At 38.0% G+C, this 16861-nt stretch overlaps 2 pseudogenes; one reads left to right on the plus strand and one right to left on the minus strand.

Moving 5' to 3' along the window:
• The window catches only part of LOC100484942, a 62455-nt pseudogene that overhangs the window by 17793 nt on the left and 27801 nt on the right, over positions 1-16861 (plus strand).
• LOC117796525 lies at positions 16451-16585 on the minus strand (annotated as a pseudogene).

Genomic DNA, 16861 nt, shown 5'->3' on the forward strand with positions numbered 1-16861 from the left:
GTATTGGGAGAGGACAGATGTAATAATGGTACAACAGCTGTATAGTCTTTAAATCATGATGAAGAACAAGAAAGTTGCCAATAGATCATACCTAATATTTACATTTTATAAAGCAACTTTATATGCCTAAGATTAGCTACTGGTATGTGCTACACGTTAGGCATTGTACTAAACCAACGGTCAGTAAAGTATGGCTTGTAGGCCAGTTTCAGCCCACTGCCTGTATTTGTGCTAAGAATGGTAAATTAAACGGTTTGAAAAAAATCAAAACAAGAATATGTCATGTGAAATTTATATGAAAACCAAACTTCAGGGTCCACAAAGTCTTACTAGAACACAGCCATGCCCATTTGTTTACGTACTGTGTATGGTTGCCTTTGTGCATCAATGGGAGAGTTGGGTAGTTTGATAGAGGCTTATGGCCTGCAAAGTCTAAAATATTTACTATTTAGTCTTCATGAAAAAAAGGTCACTGATTTGTGGGCTAGATATCTATCTGATGCTATCTCTAATCCATGACAACTGTGAAAGTTTGTATTTCATTAGGTCCTCTCTAGGTCTTACCCAGGGAGGTGGGCTGTGCAGCTACTATTATCCCTGTGATAAAATGGAAGCTCAGAATATTTAAATAACTTGTGCAAGGTTACAAGTCTCACATGGGACTTGGATTGGTCTTCTGTTCTCAAAGCCCATGCTCTTTATAGCATACCAGACAGCAAGAAGATGAGTGATGGCAGAATGATTCTTTTTTTTTTTTTTAGTGGATAAAAAGGACACTAGAAATTTTATTCTAGTGAGTTTCATTTTATAAATATTTTATTCATTTATTTGACAGAGAGAGAGAAAGCACAAGCAGGAGGGAAGAGTAGAGGGAGAAGCAGACTCCCTGCTGAGCAGGGAGCTTGATGCAGGACTCGATCCCAGGATCATGAGATCATGACCTGAGCTGAAGGCAGACACTTAACCCACTGAGCCACCCAGGCACCCTCTAGTGAGTTTCATTTTAAATCTCAGAAAAGAAATTAAAATAAATTGCTAAATGAGTGACTATAAAAATGCAAGAAAAGAAAATATTCACTAAGAATACTTTCCTGCTTTCATCATGTTTCTATTTTACAAAATACTTCATATAATATAAATGCATTAAAATAAGATTTATGATAAAAGAAAATTATAAAGGAGGACTTTGACGCTTACATTTAGATAGTGCTTCATAGTTTTCCAAAGCACATTTACATGTACTATTTTATTAGAGATCACAATTCTATCAGCTTGGCAAAGCAGGGATTGTGAGCCCTGTTTTGCAGACAAGTCTCAGAAAGATAAGTGGCTTATGTAAAGTCCTAAAACTAGCCAAGATTTGAACCCAGGTCTCTGACTTCCAATTCAGTGCTCAGGGCATAATAAAATAGCTATGTTTATTGCCTTCTTAATTTGTGCCAGGAACTGTTCTAAATGCTTTACCCGTATTAACTTGAGTTTCACAATGACACTGTGAAATATACTCTATTTCTATTCCCATTTTACAGATGAGGAAACTGAGGCACAGAGTGATCCAGTTACTTGCTTAAGACCGCAGAATTTATAGTAGGTGGTAGAGCCAGAATCTGAATTATACTATCTGGCTCTAGAGCCAGAGCTCTCAGCCACTACAAACTGCCTCCTCCTGGGGTATCTGCCACAGCTTCCCATGGTTTCACTCTGGGCTAATAGCAAATCTGTGTGCTGGATGAAAATGCAGCTACGTGACTACATTGCCTACTGAATAACAACACTGAGAGTAGTGATTAAAAGTTTGCAGTATCCTGAGTGGTAGGTCCTCAGAGGACAGAGGTTTATAGTGAAGTCTTAGGTTGATTGTTCATTTTTTGCCTATTGCATTGTATTGCAGATTACAAATACAGGAAGTGGAGATTGTATTATCTGCTTTTAACTAATCTTTTCAAAATGAGAGGATTGTCTGAAAGGAACCATACAAAAAACCTGTGTGTGGTGAGTAGTTCATACAAATGAATATGTATATATTTGCACATTCTAAAAATGTAAGCACAATCAACAAGATGATGGCAGAGCCACTCCTTGTAAAGTGAAGGACAATCATTAGTGAACAGCAATGAGATAAAACAATTGATCATCTATCTAAGCCTATCTCATATATGTAGCTTTATTATTCTCTTTAGAAATATAAATCTCATATATGTAGCTTTATTATTCTCTTTAGTAATATAATTAAAAATATACAAAATTATAGAAAATCATTAATAAAATAATTATGCAGTCAAAACAGAGAACACTGACATACATCATATATAAAGTAAAAACGAACTTTGGGCAGTGAGCTGGATCAGTGAGTTCAGCAAACAGCAGGAACATTCAGATAGTTAAATGTTTGAGGCTTGTTCCTGTGATCTGTACAATTCCCATCTTGCTCTTTGTTTTGAAACTATTACAAGCAGAATGTCTAATTTGGGTATTGTAAGCAACTCCCTGGAAGTTATTTGCAATCATTCTAAACTAGTGATTAACTGAGTATATACTGGACAAACAACATTAGCATCACCTGAGAACTATCAAGAAAGGCAAATTTTTGGACCACACCCCAGATGTACTAAGAGAAAAACTCTGGGTATAGGGCCCAACAATTTCTGTTTAAACAAGCACTCCAGGTGATTTTATTGGAGAACCATATATTGTATGCGTCTAGAACAGTTAAATTAGAAATAGCTGGAAGGATAGGGCGGAGTTTCTCAATACTCAAAGGTAATTAGTATTGGATAAAAGCCATTTAAGGTGAATTTACTTAAACTACAATTTAACAGTCTTACTATTCAAAGTAAAGGCCAGAGGCTACCAGCATCAGCATTCCTGGGAGCTTGTTACAAATGTGGACTGTAGGGCCCTTCTGCTGACCTAGTTGAATCATAATCTATATTTTAACAAGATCTCCAGGTGATTTCTATGCACATTAATATTTGTGATGCTGTTATAGAAAACAGTTTTTAAAATGTTTGATTGGGAGAGGTGCCTGGATGGCTCAGTTGGTTAAATGCCCAACTGTTGATTTCAGCTCAGGTCATGATCTCAGGATCATGAGACTAGGCCCTGTGTCCGGCTCCACACTCAGTGAAGAGTCTGTTTGAGATTCTCTCTCTCTCTGTCCCTCCCCGCTACTCGTGTGTGTGTGTGTGTGTGTGTGTGTGTGTGTGTGTGTGTGTGAGCGTGCACACTCTCTTTCTCTCAAATAAATAAATCCTTTAGAAAATGTTTGGGGAAAAACTTAAAATATTGATATTTTAACTTTTTCTCTTGAATAAAATCGTATGGCAGTATGGTATATTGGTCACCATTTTATGGCTGACTTTTGTAGTACTATCGTAACTTCTGTAACAAGAATAATTTGAGGGGGCGCCTGGGTGGCACAGCGGTTAAGCGTCTGCCTTCTGCTCAGGGTGTGATCCCGGCATTATGGGATCGAGCCCCACATCAGGCTCCTCTGCTATGAGCCTGCTTCTTTCTCTCCCACTCCCCCTGCTTGTGTTCCCTCTCTCGCTGGCTGTCTCTATCTCTGTCGAATAAATAAATAAAAAATCTTTAAAAAAAAAAAAANAAAAAAAAAAAAAGAATAATTTGAGGGCTTCATTATTTCCAAAGAGCTTCTTCTAATCTTTGTAGCTGAATCATTCTCTTTTGAAGTGCTTGTCGTCAGACCTATTTATTTTCTTTTAGTACATGCAGGTCAGGTGGAACTCCTTGCTTTTCCCATGACTTTTACGTGATTCTGCAGTTTTCCAACATTATGTTCACTGGCTTTATGAAGTATACCTAGTTTTTTAAAAATTCACAATCCACTTTAGGGTCAGTTTCCATTACATTTGTGGATGTTTACATCCAACACTCAGGCAGTGGTGGCCGGACAAGCACTTTGACAGGATGGGTGGGGACAAAACCTGTGTTAAGACAGAGGATGTTTTTATAAGCGGTCAGGTCATTAGTTGAATATGTCCATATTATGATAACTACTGCTTTATTAGGTAGCCTCCTAAATGGGATGGTGAAATAATGGAAACTCAGATAACAACGACACAAATGTTAAGGATGATTGTCTCCAGGCAATAAAAGTCCACCTAATTTTTAATTCCTTTTTTGTGCATATAAGCATTTTCTAAACTTTCTAGAATGAAAGCATGTTATTTTTGCAACCAGAAAAAACTCTATTACTTAATAATTTTTAAAATTGAGGTATAATTTATGTGACACGACCTGATCCAGTGGAGGCCGGTAAGGCTGGCAGTGAAAATTCACCCTAAGCAGAACAAAAGAGAAAGAAATTTACAGAATACACTGCGAGGGAATAGGGGGCAGGACAGCAAAGGAAAGACAGTCTGCCAGGAGGCAGTGAGAGGTTGGGGGCTGTAGTTTAGGGGGAAGGTGAGGAGGTATGGGAACGTATGGAATTTTCCTTTTCTTGAACCTGTTGCTGGGTGTAAGTAACCCATTGGTCAGCTAGGGCTTATGGGTATTTTGCGGTGGGTTGTCTAATGGGCCTGTTTGTATTCAGCCCAGTGGCCCCTGTGGACCCTTTTACCTTACTCAGGTTTCCGTTGCTCAAGTGGATTGCCTAAAAGCAGCCTCCACAATTTACATTCAATAAAATACACGGAGTTGCAATGTTGTATACACCTGGGTAACACCAAACAAGATATGAACTATTTCCATCACCCAGAAGTTTCCTTTGTGCCCCCTTTAAATCAGAAATTACCCTAATATAGCGCTCGTTCTGGAATATACGCTGCTTCCAAGGCTTTTTTTTTTTTTTTTAANTTATTTATTTATTTGACAGAGATAGAGACAGCCAGCGAGAGAGGGAACACAAGCAGGGGGAGTGGGAGAGGAAGAAGCAGGCTCACAGCGGAGGAGCCCGATGTGGGCCTCGATTTGACAGCGCCGGGATCACGCCCTGAGCCGAAGGCAGACGCTTAACCCGAAGGCAGACGCTTAACCGCTGTGCCACCCGGGTGCCCCCCCCCCCCAAGGCTTTCTAACCTCTGCAGTTATTTCAATGCACTGCTCTGGAGCAGCACATTGTATCGGATTCTAGCAAATACATTTGTGTTGGCCTCAAGCATAGAACCTAGGTATACAGAGGGAGTCAATGCTGCAGTTTGCATTTCTTTCCATATATTCCCCTTTGTGTATTTCCAACTCCTGTTTTATAGAAAATGAGAAAAATAATTTCCCCTCCCCCACAGCCATTCCTTTTTCTCTTTTTCCTTCCTGCTTTGAAACAGCTACTTACTGCATGGCCAACAGAGGATTCTATTAAGATGAAAGCTTTGTCCTTGCCAAGGCAGACAAAGGGCTCTAAATAAAGCCTGCTTGCCAGTGTCTAGGAAGAGGCATGTGTCGCGCCTCTCTCCCATATCATGTCCCCACCGACGCCCACATCTGCCCCTCAAATGTCTCTTTCTTATTGTTCTGGTTCATGGTAACAGTTAAATAGCAAAAATAATGTTGACGATAAGATAATAAAGTTTAAAACACACAAAGCACTTTCATAAAGGTTATCTCATTTTGTTAGGCATCCCTGCAATACCACTTAACTTTTGCGGGCAAATACTAGCATTCATTAATTCGTTCCTTTGCTCATTCACACAGCACATACTTATATAAGTAGATACTATGTCCTAGACAAAATATTAGGCACTAAGTAACAGCGGCAGAAAAAAAAAGGTCCTCACAAAACTTATTGTCCAGTGGGGGAAACAGATGAGGAAATAGGCAATTCTGACTTTGAGTGTAACAGTTTGTGTAGTAGCATCCTGAACCCAGGAAGAAGCAGGCTCCCAGTGGAGAAGCCTGATGTGGGGCTCGATCCCATAACGCTGGGATCACGCCCTGAGACGAAGGCAGACGCTTAAGGACTGCACCACCCAGGCGCCCCTCTTCTTCTTCTTCTTCTTCTTCTTTTTTTTTTTAATTGCAGTATTAGCTTTTATATGTTGATTTTTGCTGGGGCTTTCCCTCTCTCTCCTCTGACACTCCCTCCTCCAGGAAGGAGCGATTTACCTGACTAGCAAGCAGGCCTGCCTCAGCCCACTCCTCTTTTCTCTTGCATGCACCTGCCTGAGGCAAGGTGCCTTCTGCTTCCATTCCATGAGCAAGCTTACTGGGACAGAGTCTGCCCTGTGCCTGAGGCCAGTGATGGAGCAGCTAAGTAGGTATAATTCATAGTTGAAATATTAGAAATGGTTAACACCCCACCCCATATGCCACCCCACCTCTAAGCTCACCTGTCTGCAGCTGTAGGAACAGCTTACATCTGACTGACACTTCCTGACACCTCCTATGTCTTTGCTTCTCCATAGGAGGCCTTTCTCCTGCCCCACAGGTTCTCTTAGTACTACTGGAATCAGAAATGCAGAGTCAACACCATCTTCAACTAGTGGGACCAGCTTCCCTATTCCCTGGTGGGACAACTAAGGTGGGTTCCACACAGGTTTTCAGAAGGTTCCCTGGGGGATTGAGTTCACTGATACATATTTTATTGGCTTTTTTTCATTCTCTCTCTTTCTCATTTTTAATTGGCAAGTTAAAAAAATTGCAATAATTAGATACAACACATTTTTTGGCGTTTATCAGCCATTACTACTTCTTATTTTAAGAAAATACCTTTCATAGTTTTTTAGTAGGCAAGAAATTAAAAGTAAATCTGAACAGATACAAAAATGCTTCTTTGGCTCACAGAAAGGTTTTCTTCTTAATTGTATTTGTTTAAAGACTTCTAAAGCTTTGCAAACTGAAATCAAAATGATACAGTGAAATATAAAAACACAAAAATTCTCCAATTCAGCCAACCTAAGATTTACTCTTTTTCTTCTGGCAGAGTCTAGTATTTATAGTCTATATTTCTTTTAAAAAAGAGAATAAATTCCCACGAAATGCTTCTTAGTACAATCATTACTACCAAGTGTCCTATAAAATTTCTGGATATCTGCACTGCCAACAGAGTTGTTAGGTAAAGTCCAGTGTTTATTGATGAAACAGTCCTTTAGTGAAGCAGCCACAGGCTGCTTAAGAGGGAGCAAGTACTTGAATTGAACTAACAAAAATTACCTGAATAACTTGTGGCAGTTATTTTTGAATTGTGAAGACCTGACCAGAAGTTCAAGGAACAGCTGGAGGCACTAAAAGGATTTTTCTCGAAGAATCCTCAAAGAAAATATTGTCCACAGGTGAACGCCAGTTTTCAAAAACACTGAGCAGTCTGAATCTAATTACTGGGATCCAAATTCCATCACCAGCACCCCCCTCCCCCCTCCCTGCCAATCACTCCGTCCAGTGACTTGGCCTAGTGGTTTCCCTCCTCTCAGGAGATCCTGAGATGGGTATTGTAGGATATGTCTTAGCTGTCACTGAGACAAAGCCAGCATTCAGCTCATTACCTCAGTGATGACTCAGCCAGACTCAGCTGGATCCCATTGATGGGTAGCTGATGTGGCTGCATTTATGAAATTGACCCCCCAAAAAGACTTCTTGCTAAAAGTAACTTTTCTTGCACTAACCAGCACATGGATGGTGCTCAGGAGATAAAATAACACTCTGAAAGGATTGAAAGGCACAGAGGGTGTCAGGAAACGTAGCTTGGGGTATATTTCTTTAGGTGGATAGAGGACTTTAGTATATAGTTGTAAAGCAAGTGTTTCAGCAGTATTTGCCAGAGGCCTGTCTGGGTTATTGAGAAACGTCCCCGATAGTTGAAAATAGAGGGTTAAGAACTTGAGCAAGGCATCTGACAGACATGGATTGAATTCCAGTTCTACCACTCAACAAAGGCAGGCCCTTTGGTAAATTGCTCGACCGCTTTGTTTCATTCATTCATATAAAATGGGGACCAAAGATATTAAAACCTCAGAATTTTTATAAGGATCAAACGAGAAGATGTATGTGAACGTTAACACACTGCTTTGCAAGTAGAATTGTAATACTGCTTTGCTCTCAGCTTATATCCATGTATGAAGATTGTCATATAATTACTTAAAACTGTAGTCTTTTAAGTACCAAGAGAGACATGTGAGTGACTCAAATAACTTCTTGAGAAAAATGACAGAAATAAATATTTTGCTTGTCTCTTTGAACATAACAAGTCGTAAATCTCAGCTTGCGAATCACCATTCTGGAGTCCCCTGTAGGACAGAGAAACCGGGCTTAGCAACAATCAAAGAACCAATTTACAAAGCTTCCCTGAGAGTGGGTGGTTCTTGTTTCTTCCTAAGAGTACATTGTCCGTGACCAACCATGAACAAAAAGTCCTCAGAGATTATAAATAATAACGTTAATGATTAAAAGAAACAGGCAACAGTGGCAAAGCAAGTTGGTTCTGAATCAAACTGATAGGAATGGATCCTGAAAAGTCTTGTACTTTTATTTCATTATTTTGAAATTTTCATGTTTCCTTTTGAAGAGTCTTCCCTGCTATGGTGAGGGAACAAGGCCGATATGGCAGGAGGGCAAAAGGGGGGGAATCTACCAATGAAATTGTAAGGTTCTTTTAAATGATTATAGTCTATGTTGCAAAGGGATTTAGGTAAAGCTGATATTTGTTGCTGATCTCCCTCTAAATCGGAGAGCAGATCTGCCAGATTGTTTTGCTTTGTCTCCAAGTCATTTGTTTTTGACTCATCCAACAGCCCTGACAGAAGTAAAGGAATAAAAATCAAGAAGTGAGAAACTCTATCCTGCTTAGATATTAGCATGTAAAGTAAATGTAGGTTAGGATGACAGTCTGAGATCTTCAGTACAGAACATTTATGGGATGTGCAGTGACAAATAAAAAGCTATAGGCCTCTTTTGAATTTATATGTCCCAAACAAGCCTAGTTTTATTAAGGCACTTCCATTTTTTAACCTTGAACAATAACTGTCTTGTTGGGGAGAGAAATCTTGCAAACACATAAAACAAATTGCTTAGCACCATGTCTGCTAGCATAGCATAGTAGTTGTTAGGAGATAGTTGGAGAATTAGGTAATTAGGGCCAGGGTTCCCAACAAGAAAATATGGAGGTGGGACAGCTAAGACAAAACAGCACTAACATTCTGTTTTGCAGCTAAGACAGGAACACACTAGCATTCTGCTTTGCAGCCTTTGCAGAAATGACTTCTGCAAAACATCCCAAAATAAAACAGTTAACCACAAAGCATTTGTCACTATCACAAGCAAAGGGCAATTAAGAGATAAGCCCCCAGATGTCAGTCCAAAAAGGCAATTAGCACATAAACATTAACCTAATAGGTAGACAGATACGTGATCAAAGACCAGTTTGGCATAACTCAGCATACACTGATTGCTTAAGATGGTTCTGTAAAAGAGCTCATAAAACCCCCTAAACTTAGACACTCCAAGGGCAACCCTCTCAGGTCCCCTCCCTCTTTAGGAGCTTTGTACTCTTGCTCAGTAAACTTTGCTTTGCTACCCAACACTCTTCATCTGGTCCACCTCTTCATTCTTCAAAGTGGGGTGACCAAGAACTATGGGCACTAAAGGAATAGAAATCCTGTAACATAGTTACCAACTTGGAATCTGGAGTCAGACTTTCTGGGTTCAAATCCAATTACTGCTTGTATAACTTTTGGCAAGCTGTTCAACATCCTAGTGTTTCTGTGTTCTCTTCTGTAAAATGGGGATGATAATATCTACCTCATAGAGTTGCTGTGAAGATGAAATGAACGTATACACATAAAGCACCTAAAATATTATTATCCGTGATCATCTGGCATATGCACTTGTCATATATTATTTTTTGAAGTCTTCATAACAACTCTAGAAGTACATGTTATTAACTCCAGTTTTCAGATGGAAACTACTAACCTTTGGGGCCTGGGAGACCTTGATTTGAATTTTACGTCTTAGATTTTTGGCCTGGCCAAGATATTTGAAAATTCATGAGATAATGCCTATTTCCCAGTATTCTGTTAGAATTGAATGAGTTGTGGGGTGCCTAGGTGGCTCAGTCTGTTGAGTGTCTGACTCTTGTTTCAGTTTAGGCCATGATCTCAGGGTGGTGAGATCAAGCCCTGAGTCAGGCTCCATGCTGGACGTGGGGCCTGCTTGGGATTCTCTCTCTCCTTCTTCCTCTGCCCCTCCCCATGCGTGTGCTCTCTCTCTTTCTCTGTCTCTCAGGAAAAAAAAAAAAAAGAATGAGTTGATGAATGTAAAGTACCATGCCTGGCAAATGTTACCAGACCTTCTGCATTGCACGTCTCTAGAAAACATCGTTCTCCTTAAATCTTATGAAATTGGGACCCAATTTCATTTCCAATACAGAAATCCTATTCAATCATATTCAACCTATTTGAAGTTTGTAGTGGTTTATTATTTTTGAGGATTTTTAATTGTTGAGAGACTCTCCATTATGATGAACTGAAATCTGTCTTTTTGGGGGGGGGCAGTTATATAATCCTGGTATTTATTTCTAAAATAGTCATTGGAAATGAAACACATTGTTACTCAAATGCTTTTACTGGTTGGTGTGGGCTTTTTTTTTTTTTTTTAAATTCCAGTGTAGTTAACATACAGTGTTGTATTAGTTTCAGGTAGAAATCTGTCTTTCTTATAACATGAACCCACTGAGCATAATTTGTTCTTTTGAATGGTACAGAATGGTCCTTATAGTCCTTACACAGTGTGGGTGAAAAGAAGGCATGAGCCAAGGATAACTGTGCATTCATTTCAGGGGTCCATGAACCTAGATGAGAAAAAAAATGACATCTTTATTTTCATTTATCTCTAATTAAATTCAGATTTCCTTCAATTATGAATGAAACAACAGCAGTCTTAACAGTTCCTATGAATTTGTCAACAGAAATTACACCTATTTACATATCACATTCCAGTTGTTCCAGAAATCTTAAAATATCATTCACAGCATAATTTGGCAATTTCAGAAGTTATTAGGTCTGTCGCTCCATTGAGTCATTTATTATGCTAATAAAAAATCATATACGTTGCTATATCACAAACCTGACCCTTTCACCTCTGTGTCTTTGCTCCTGTTCTTTCTTTGACTGATTCCTAATAGAGCCCCCTTTTTGATAACCAAACTCCACCAAATGCCTATCAATGAATCATCTCTCTTCAGGGGCCTCATGCAATTTATAACACCCTTCCTTGCCTTTCACTTAGATATTTTCTCTCTCAACCTGGTGTAAGCTAATAAAGGCATGCAGAATCAAAGCATTCATCTTCAACTGAGATTACTCGTTTACCTATAAAATCACAATTAAATGACTAAGAGTGTCAATGAGGGTATTTCTAATTCAGTCATTATTTCATCATTGACTTTTCCCTCAAGTATTTTCACTCACTTGTACAAACTATAAAAGATAATATTAAAAAATAATATAAGATAATATAAAATAATAATATAAGGTAATAGAATATAAGATAATATAAAAAAGATTATTGTTTATGAAAAGATGTGTTGGATGTACATTAACGAGGCTGAAATAATATATAAAGGATGAAGGTTTCCTTCTATCATTGGTGTTTGGATGCACCATAATAGTAACAGAATTCATTTCAAGAAGCATTTACTGAGCAAATGCTATTAACGGAAGGTACTTATTCTGGGAGGTAAATCAGTAAACAAAGATAAGTTCTCTGCCCTTGAAGAGCTTTTCATTTAATGGCAGAGACAGGTATAATATCAAAAAGTTTATAGAGGCTAAACAAAGCAATACCTTCTTTCCGAGTAAAAATAAGTTTTTGGAAGACAGGCATTGCTTTTACCTTTCCTTCCTCCTTCCTCCCCTCCCTGCTTCCCTCCCTTCTTCTTTTTATTAACTTTAAAAATCATTCATGGCATCTAATATATATGTTTCCTGTAAAACATTTCTAATAAATTTCAGGCTGATATGTTGACCCCAAGTATTCTCATTAAACATTTTGAGACAGTAGACCTTAATCATTAGAGACTATACTGCGTGTGTCTACATGAACATGGTAGGAGTAGTTCTTTCTGCAAATGACTAGTTGATTTTCCTTTTAGCTATCTCTTTGATGATGATGATGATGATGATCAGACTTTACCTTTAGAGACAGCGTGAGTGTTACAAGTTAGGTTGATGTCTCTGAGCCTTTGTTTGTAAATGACAATGCTAGTCCAAATGATCTCAGACATCTCTAACATATCTGTACTTTATTGGCATCTATCAAGAGAGGCCCATTTTGTTTATGTATTTATCACTGAATTTCCTGATAGTCATTTGGTTCTATAATGGTCACAAGACCATTATAAAGGAAATGTCAAGATGCTTTAAGTAGAACTATATTATAACATGGTTTAGCATAAAGAAAAGTGTGTGTGTGTGTGTGTGTGTGTGTGTGTGTGTGTGTGTGTGTTATTGGTCAAACCACAGTCTGAAAAATGCCCACATAAAATAAAAGCTCTTTATAACTCTGTTAATTGATTATGCTGGTAAGAATCTTTTTACATAATACCAAAAAGACTTTTATGGAATTAAAATCAATTCTCCTGCCTACATTAGCATGTGAACTTTCAACCACATAAATGAAAATTACTTTTATGTGTATTTGAAAATGGAAAGAGGTCTTTAATATTGAAGCAGCCATGGCTTTCACCTTCAGGATATTTAAAATTCCAATTAAAATGTAAATTATGAATAGTTTGAAAACTGAAGCTTCTTTCTTAAAAATCAGTTTCTTTGAATTAAAATATTGAGTGCTTGAATAAAGTGGAAAATATACTGCACACTTAAAGTGATTTCTTCTCAAGTTTCACAGAGATTTACAAGTGTGAAATAATGTGCAAAAGCATTAGCTCTTGTTATTTATGACAATTCAGTTAAGGAAAGGTAAAAGAACGGTCTTCAGGACATCTTTTTTAAAAATTAAAGTTCTTCAATTATTGATATTGTGAATTTCAGTTAAGTGCTGTATGTTGGGGTTAAGCTCCTAACCTTTCTTGTAATGCAAGTAAATCCTTGAGGAACGTGGAGGCAAAGGAGAAGTAGTTCTGCTGAGATGTGTAATAGTGACACAGTAGAAAAGATGTGAAGCTAGTCCGAGAGGAAAGGTCCAGACGACAGAAACTTCCTTCTTGCCACTCCCAAATTCCTCCAAGACTTAATACCTCCTGTCCAGAACAATCCCAATCCCTATGCGAATACACCTATGACTACCATTTGCTTAAGAGCTAACTCCTGTGCCTCTTAAAGAGGGATATTTGAACCTTTAATATGTAAATAGAATGATAACAAGAAAGTGTCATTTCTCAAAGTGTGACTATGCCCTAGGCACTATAAAAATTTAACAAATAATAACTCTCCAGCAGAACATTTCTTTAAGACTTGCACTCTTTTGTATCATTTGGTCCCTTGGTGTTTTCCACCAGGCACCTACCAGAAGAAAGAATTTAAAAAATTAAAGCGTGATTCAAATAATATTAATATTCAATAATCATTAGCAGAAATAATAGCTCTAAAATATCAGTGTGGGGGCGCCTGGGTGGCACGGCGGTTAAGCGTCTGCCTTCGGCTCAGGGCGTGATCCCGGCATTATGGGATCGAGCCCCATATCAGGCCTCCGCTATGAGTCTGCTTCTTCCTCTCCCACTCCCCCTGCTTGTGTTCCCTCTCTCGCTGGCTGTCTCTATCTCTGTTGCATAAATAAATAAAATCTTTAAAAAAAAAATATCAGTGTGATGTTAGATATTCCAAAGATACATGAAAATGTAGTATATCAAACTTTCTCAAAACTGGGAGTTTTAGTAATAACTACATATATTGTCAACTGAAGTAGATAAAAAAAATAGCACGAGAAACCACCACCACCCCCCTTTTGTAGGTCAATGCTCACTGCTGAGTGTGCTGTAATTATGTACACTAAATGAGCTACAGCTTGAGCTAATAATACCATACTGAGTACTAGAAAGCTGTAATTACACAACTACACAATGTACGCGTGGCAAGGTTTTCAGTATTGGAGAATCTACTGTCAAATAGCATCTGGCAGAGTTAAAAGTCCAAGTCGGAGGTTAGAATAATTGGTCTAGACTGAACTAATGCAGGGTATTGTGGCTCAAGCAGAGTAAGTCATATTCCTATTAGACAAACCCGGTGATAATGAGTACATCTAGAAATAGTGCAAAGTCCTAAATCATATCATCACATTACTTTAAAACACAAAGCATTTCCAAGACTGAACATCTACTGTACACCTCTGTACCATGCTGGATGCAGGAAATTTTAAAACAAACAAAACAGGAGAGAAAGAGATAATTTCTGACTGCCAATTGCTCAAGATTATGACATAGGGTGAATTTGTGTTTTCATAGAGATATGAACAAAGTAGAATGAGTTAACAATACCATCGACAGCTCCGCCGCCTTTAATGATGACCTACATTAAGTCACTACTCTACTGTTCTGTTTGAAAAACGTTTCCATTAAACCTCATGTTCTCATGTTTCCTGTTAGAATTACACATGATCACTTTCAAAAAGATGTTTCTATTATGATTTTCTCCCTCCTTGCTAAGCCATTATATTTTACTTTGAGTCCTACTCTACTAAGGGCAGCTAAGATTATCCCATTGTTATACATTTGTCTCTCTGTCCCACTTAATGGATACAGAGGAGTCTGTCCTCTTTAATAAGAGCTAGTCTTAGTGTTTCTTTTTATGCCTTAGCTCTGAATTTAATTTAGCTGACAAAAAACTTTATGTAGAAATCCAATTCACGCTGTTTAAAATACATATGCTTAGGATACCGGCTGGCTCAGTCAGTAGAGCATGTGACTCTTGATCTCAGGGTTAAGTTCAAGCCCTACGTTGGGCATGTAGCTTTCTTTGAAAAACCCAATTTTTTATTTTATTTTTTAAAAAGTTTTTATTTATTTATTTGAGAGAGAGAGCGAGAGAGAGAGCATGAGGTGGGGGAGGGACAGAGGGAGAGGGAGAAGCAGGCTCAGCCGGGAGCCCTATACAAGCCTTGATCCCAGGACCTGNTTGATCTCAGGGTTAAGTTCAAGCCCTACGTTGGGCATGTAGCTTTCTTTGAAAAACCCAATTTTTTATTTTTTATTTTATTTTTAAAAAAGTTTTTATTTATTTATTTGAGAGAGAGAGCGAGAGAGAGAGCATGAGGTGGGGGAGGGACAGAGGGAGAGGGAGAAGCAGGCTCAGCCGGGAGCCCTATACAAGCCTTGATCCCAGGACCTGATCATGACCTGAGCTGAAGGCAGACACTTAACCAACTGAGCCACCCAGGTGCCCCCAAAACCCAATTTTTTTAATAATAATTTTTTATTATAAAAATTAAAATACACATACTTAAATTTTGCCAAGTGCTATCCTTTTATTCTGGTAGAAACTACTTTTTGGTCAAGTGATTTCTTGGATTTTTTAGGTGGTGAAGAAATTTTCAGTCCAATTGATAAGATCATTTTCAGGAATTTGTTTCTAAAGGCATCTAGGTTTCTTGTGACTATTTTGGGAAATTTCCAGATTCTACAGACACATGGAAACTTTGTCCAAGTTTGTTACAATGGAACATAATTTTATTTTGTAGCTATTGTTGATTTAGGGAATGGTGTGTATATTTTGATGCAACTAATTTCTTGAAGCTCTTATTAAGCAAGAAATTTGAATCATCAGGCAAAAATGATCACTTTGACTTAGCTATTTTTGGTCATCATTTAGAAAACTACTTAAGAGATTTTCTCCTCCTCTAATACATATGCTTAAATTTTTTCTTCATTGTGAGTACTGGTGAGAATGTTCAGAGTTATTAAGTACGGCTATTCAAAGAAGGCCACAGAATATTGATTACTGCTCTGCTCACCAAGATGAGGCAGTACAAGTGTTTCTAACCTTTTATAACAATACATTTCTGAAATTCATAATTATGTAGGGCAAAAAGGACTAAGCATATGAATAAGGAAGCCAAAAGTAATTATAGGTATTAGACAGAATTGAATAAGTTGACCAATATAAACGCAAAGCAGAAATTACCTGTGCCATTAAACAGCCCAGCTGATTATTTTTTTTAAAGATTATTTATTTATTTATTTATTTATTTATTTATTTATTTATTTATTTGAAAGAGAAGGGGGGAGAAGCAGGTTCCCAGATGAGCAGGGAGCCCGATGCAGGACTCAATTCCAGGACCCTGGGATCATGACGTAAGCTGAAAGCAGATGCTTAACCGATGAAGCCACCCAGGCATCCCAGACCAGCTGATTATTATAGTGTGTTCCACAAGTGTTCAATTCTCTGTTCTTCTTGCTACATACAGGTTACTAGATTATTGGTTTCTCCCTATCTGCTTCAGAGAAAGTATCAATTTTTTTTCTTTTCTCTTTCTTTCCTTCTTCTCCCCTCTCCTTTTTTTTTTTTNTTTTTTTTTTTTTTTTTTTTGTCGTGTGGTGGCACAGGGATGGGAGAGTGCTAATGCAGTCTGCCGCTACCACAAATTATGCAGTCAAGTTTCCCACATTTGGAGAAAGCAGCACATCCAGAGTGAAATGGATAAGTCTTGCCCTGGGAAAACCACTCTCCTGACAGGTAAGTATCTCTCTCTCTCTCTCTTTTTTTTTTCCGGATGAAATAATCCCAACTGAATTAACAGAAAAACTATAGATCTAATAAGGATTTCACAGGAATGTCAGATACAAGATTCATTTACAAAGATCAGCAATGTTCCTCTGCATCAGCAATAGCTAACTAAAAATGTAACATTCTGTGATGCTGTTCCTACTAATAATCAAAACTATAAAGTACGAATTTAACTGAATAAACAATGTATATGATCTCTATGGAGAAAAAAATTTAAATTTATTTATTTATTT

The sequence above is a fragment of the Ailuropoda melanoleuca genome, chromosome 15, assembly GCF_002007445.2.
Source record: "Ailuropoda melanoleuca isolate Jingjing chromosome 15, ASM200744v2, whole genome shotgun sequence".
NCBI lineage: Eukaryota > Metazoa > Chordata > Mammalia > Carnivora > Ursidae > Ailuropoda > Ailuropoda melanoleuca.